The 6000-nt window shown below is 40.5% G+C and overlaps 1 pseudogene; it reads left to right on the top strand.

The window, feature by feature from the left end:
• The first annotated feature begins 298 nt into the window (after positions 1-298).
• Positions 299-6000, top strand: part of LOC143641044 (contactin-4-like) — a 44514-nt pseudogene continuing 38812 nt past the window's right edge.

Genomic DNA, 6000 nt, shown 5'->3' with positions numbered 1-6000 from the left:
TGAAGAAAATTTTGAAATCACTACACTACGTATCAATGTTGTCACGCCGAGGTGGAGTTCACGACCGACTGGCAGAAAGATGCTGAGCGCAGAGATCTCACTATAAATTCTATGTTTCTAGGTAATGTGTGGAGATGAGATGTTTTCGTCCAGTCTGTGGGAGTGCCTCTTAAAGCCTGCGTACTGGAACTTGCTTCACTTTAGGCGCTGTGTCCGGTGTGGCTGAGGGTGTCATTGGCCACAGTCACAGTCCCTGGCTGAGGCTCTGTCTTCATGGGTCGCTGGCTGGGAACTGGAGATGCCCACGCTGTTGCTTGTCGTGAACATTGGGCGATCTATTAGCTGTGAATGGTTGGAACGGTGCCTGGCCCCTCCTGGCCTGTGGCTTCCTAGTTGCATCTGCACAGTGGGAGCAGACGTGTCCCATCTGGGTCTCTTCTGCTTCTGCATTGCCTTGTGCACATGCCTCCTCTCTGTCCTGTCCCTGTTCTTGTGCGGTGGCATACCATGGGGATGACTTTAGTTCTGTTTTGTTGTTGTGCCTCCACAGAGACTTAGATGGCTTATTAGTATTGTGTCTTAGGAATCACCAGTCATCAGGGGTAGTGTGTGGGGTGAGACCTGTGTGTGGTCTTCCGTGTCAACAGAAGTGATGTGAGTTAGGTCAGTGTTTTGAACCATTATCGATACGTCATTTTTTGAATTCTAAGTAAGATTTGTGTCACGGGTCGGGAAGGACAGTTGTAGGCCGAGCGTGGGATCCCTTGCTGACTACCTGATGACAGATGCCATTTCTAGGCCCCTTGGGGTCTGGGCACACCCATGGGCACCTGATGTGCTTTTCTGTCATTTAACTCAGAAAAGCCTCATTTAGTGGGTTTCCCATTTGACAAGTGAAGAAAGTGTCAGAAGTTCAATACAAAGTTCAGTTCAGAGAGCCAAGATGGGGCTCGCATTTGTACAACTTGGATTTATGACCGGGGCGCCCAGCGAGTGCACATTTTCTCTTCTTACAGTGAAGGCTTCGCAGGTGGGCTTGTTTCTTCCTTCATCATTCATGCTGTGACTGCACCAAGTGATGCAGTGTGCATGGTTTCACCTAGCTGACCTCTTGTAAGCATAGTTAAAGGGAAAGTGCATATTGTTTTTTGAGATATTTTACAAAACAAAAGCCATTCTGGGTGCCATGGCTTTATAGCATTGCTGAACCCTTACAGTCTGCCAGGCGCTGCTGAGAGCACGTTACCTGCCTTCAGTGACCCTGGCAGCTCTGTGAGGCGAATCTCGGTGTTGAACCCAGGGTGCTTGGCCAAGGTTCACATCTTCTAAGTGACAGGATCTGGATCCTGACTGAAGCCGCAGGGCTGTGCAAGGGATACTGTTGACCAGGGTGTCTTTATTTATAGGAGATGGAGAACAAACAGAACCTCTACATTCTCTTTGTATTATAAAACCAAAAAGAAATTCTGAAAGAGTTGTTTTGTTTGCATAGTAATCTCTCCTCCCCACTCTGCTCAAATATAGTATGCTCTGTCTCAATTGTATTGAAGAATTTCTCATGTATATTGCTTTAAGAAACAGAACCAAAATTATTTCCTCCCCTTAATCTGTATATTGGAAAAACTTGAGTTGCTGGGAGTTAAATTTTCATTTCTCTGATAGTGTCAATCTTTTACTCCCTGGTCAGATTTCATCTTTTTTCATCATTAATGTGCATTAAACCAGATCATATCTACCAATCTTGCTTTATTATCTCATCATCTTGTTCCCTCAGTGAGTCCAAGAAGGTCACAGTGGGGATCTCTATGCTACATGTTTGTCAATGATTAATGGAAATTTCCTGTGATAAGCAGCACAGGATAACCATGGATTATCAAGATTCTTTGTAATTGGCTTTAATTATATTGGTCCAGTGTGGCAGTCTGTTGTCTGTGTTGAGGGGATGGATAAGGTTCTTTCCTCATGGATATGAGTTCAGTCTTTCCTATCATCTCCACTCTTTCATCTCATTTCTATCATCTCATTTCTATCCATGCATTTAGTAAATGTTTATAAAACATCTGTAGAGTACAATAAGTTCTCTGAAACTTCAAGGAGTCAAAGATGACCAGTGAACATTTTCAATGCTAATAGTTTTTCATAATCCACAGTTGACACAGATAAAAGCTTTCTTCAGTAGGGGGAGTATCTCATTTAAATACCGTACAATTTATATATAATTGTTTTATCCCCCTAGATTTCATAGAATCTAGATATTTTAGAATATCTTCCCAGCGCCTCCCACACTGACTCAAGCAAAGTGAGCTCTCCCATTGAGTTTGAGAAGTATTTGTGATATGATTAAATGCTTGAACATGAGAATGTTGTAAATCAGTAGTAAAATTATTTACCAAATTATTCAGTGGTCACTTAAGTGGAAGTGTAAGAATTGATTTAGGAAACTATTCCTAGAGACAATAGTGCCCCCATGGAAAAAGGCAGTCTTGTTATTCACTGTACCTGGGGTGATAATTGGCATTAAAGATTTTGTTTTGATCAGTGTTACCAAATCCTAGGAGAGCCATCTGATAGGATACAAAGTGTTTTTGCTTTGGTGGAGACTTAAAATTAAGTACTTTTCCTGAACATCAGAATGTGAAATTAGAGCAATTTCATGTCCTTACTAGAATTATTTGAACAGGTGTTCTAGTTTTAGAAGGGGTCAATGATCATGGATACAGCTCCATTTTTCCTGAAATGATCCTTTGATTTGGGAGGGATTCTTTAGAGTTTTGTTGAGTTGTATGTAATTCATTTGCTTCTCTTCAGTATATTTTCATTACGCTTTGTCAGTTTCTGATGTGGGCTTCTTGTAAGTCCATTTTCTTTTATACCAAAAGTGGATATATCTGATTTTCCATACTGTGTTGTAAACCTATAAACATGTAGTTATATTACTTCTTCGGTAATCAGATGGCAAGAAACAGGTAGCTTTATTAAGTCATCAGATTAGAATCAAAATCACATTTAACTTCTGTTGTTTCTGCATTTGACTAAAGGAAAAGAAGGTCACATTTCCTTAAGAACTTTCATTGTCCCAGGCACTATGCAGAATGCTTTTTAGCTTTGTTCATTTAATCTTCATAACCCTATGTGATAGGATTTGCTGTTGTTTTTAAAAATCTTTGAAACTCAGTGGGGGTTTTTGCTCATTTTTTTTATTACTCCCTGGTAACCATCATTTCACTCTCTGCTTCAGTGTTTTAATAATTATTTTATAAAGATGGAATTCACATACCCTAAAATTCATTCTTTTAAAGCATACAGTTCAGTAGGGCTTTTTCTTTTAGTGCATTCAGAGTTGCACAATCATCATAATACCGGACCTTAAATTATACTACAGAGTAATAGTAACAAAAATGACATGGTATTAGCACAAAAACAGATATGAAGACCAATGCTACAGAATAGAACACACAGAGACTAACCCACATAAATACACTTATCTCATCCTGGACAAAAGCACCAAAATCATACATTGGAGAAAAGATAGCGTTTTCAACAAATGGTGCTAGGAAAACTGAATATCCTTATGTAGCAGAAGGAAATTTAACCCTTCTCACCCTGCACAAAACTCAACTCAAAGTGGATCAAGAACCTAAGCATTAGACCAGAGACTCTACTCCTAAAAGAAGAAAAAATAGGCCCAAATCTTCATCATGTTGGCTTAGGAATTGACTTTCTCAATAAGACCCCTAAAGCACAAGAAGTAAAATCAAGAATCAATAAATGGGATGTTATGAAACTAAAAAGCTTCTTCTCAGGGAAGAAAACAATCAAGAACATTATGAGATAGCCTACAAAATGGGAGAAAATCTTTACCACACATTACTCACCTGTGAGAATGCAAGAATGTTCCCAGGTGAAACATGGTTAGATCATGAGAGCTTTATCCTAATTGGTGAATTAATCCACTTGAATGGATTAATTGGGTGATAACTGTAGCCACATAGGGTGTGGCTGAGGAAGTAGGTCCCTGGGGATGTGACTTTGGGTTTTATATTTTGCCCTCAGCTTGTCTCTCCTCCCCATTGCCGTATCTGCCAAGCCATTCCGCCATGATGTTCTGCCTCACAGTGGGCCCAGAGCTGTGGAGGGGGCCAACCGTGGACTGAAACCTCCCCAGCTCTGAGCCAAAATAAACTTCGCCTCCTCTATTCTGTTCTTATCAGGTATATAGGCCACAGTGATATAAAAAATGACTAACGCATTGGCCAAAGTGGGAAAATAGGTTTTTAGACACTAATCTGTGGGTTTTATATGTCAGAGACTGATGGTTTTAGCAAAACGTGTCAGCATTAGAACATCCCTATGTGGTCTGATTCTCTAGTATTAGCTGCAGCTTCCATTTCTGAGACAAGCTCTAAGCCTGGACATGTTTCCAGTGAAGTGTGTAGCCAGCCTGTTTCTGATGCTCCTACATTGTTTGGGAGCTTCCCACATGACAGGGTACGCTGTTGGTGGCCATGTCACTCACTGAAGGGTGCATTGTATCCTGTGTGACTGTCCCCCCTCTGGGATGGTGGAAAGTAACAGGTCACCTGGCATGGTGGCCAAATACCCTCCTTGTGGAAAGCAAATGGGTAATGAGTGAAAAAATCATGGAATGATCTACAAATGTAGAGTTCCACATCCTTTGCACATCTCCTTGAATGACTGCATGGGTATATGGATGGATGCATTTTTCTTACCTATCTCTCTGTGAGCACTGTTGAGCATCAAATAGATGCTATAGCAATTTGTAAAGCCCTATTCATTCTATTCCCCTGCAGCTCAGGGACTTGACGTGAGTCATAGAAATAATGTGTACATATTTGTTATAGCCTCAGCTGGGGGTCTTGTCTAACTATCTTTCCCTACCAATAGGGAACTGTTAGATTCTAATGGATAATCTAGCAAGTTTGTAAGCATTTATTGAGGAACAGACATTTAAATGCATGCACACGACTCTTGTTTGTTTTAATTCAAGTAAATGACATGTTTCTGGAGTGAGGAATTCTTAGGGTTTTTTTTTTTTCAATTGACCTAGCCAGCTAGCTACGTCTCTTTCTAGAATATGCTACCAAGGTTCGACACTGACGATTACTGAGTATTTTCAGATAGTAGTACTACTGTAACACTCGTTACCACATCAAAGCCCAGTGGTCATTGTGGAGGATAGTGACTGTAGATTTCAAAATCAGGAGACATCAGGTCAGATCAGAATGCCGTCTTAGTTCCAGACGGGCCTTTGGAGAGCACAGCAGCACCGTATATAGCTTGTCTGTGAATTACTGTATTTACAAAGGTGCTGTATGCCAAGCCAAGGTTTTCTATTTTAGAATCCTAAAAACCAAAGGACGGGATGTTGATCCAAGAGATCGCCTTTTCACTTAAAAAAAAAAAAAAATATATATATATATATATATATATATATATATATATATATATATATATATATATATTTGTGGCTACCTGCTTTCCTCGGAATGAGTGTCCTTGATCTAGAGTGTGTGGTCTTTGCTATTCTCTGCCTATCTGTCCTGCTGTGTACCCCCATCTTTTTTTTCTGTCCCCGATGTTCCTCATCCTGGCCCACCTCCTGTCTCCTTTACACAGATGAAATCTCTTTTAAATGACTTGATGTATCTTTGGATTTTTTTTTAATGTCCCCTGTACCTAATTTTAAAAACACAAAACGTGGTGAACACATCTCCCAAATAAACTAAATTAAGTTGCTTTGTACTTCTCTGACCCTCGATTGATTTTTCTTCTTCTTTTTTTTTTTTTTAATTCTTTTTTTTCTGGGTCAGTGGATCTCAATGGAAGAAAAGCTTCTCTGTCCGTGGTGGGGAAGATTGGCCCCCATGCGCAGTGACCCCCTCAGACCTACCCCCAGAGAATGAGTCCTTCCCGACCAGAGTGGGTTTCAAGGATTCACATCTTTCTCCTCCAAATGAAGAGCGGTGGTGAAATCTCAAT

Source organism: Callospermophilus lateralis, unplaced genomic scaffold, assembly GCF_048772815.1.
Source record: "Callospermophilus lateralis isolate mCalLat2 unplaced genomic scaffold, mCalLat2.hap1 Scaffold_83, whole genome shotgun sequence".
Taxonomy (NCBI): domain Eukaryota; kingdom Metazoa; phylum Chordata; class Mammalia; order Rodentia; family Sciuridae; genus Callospermophilus; species Callospermophilus lateralis.
Note: the sequence above shows the minus strand (reverse complement) of the source record. Positions and strands in the feature narration are given on the sequence as shown.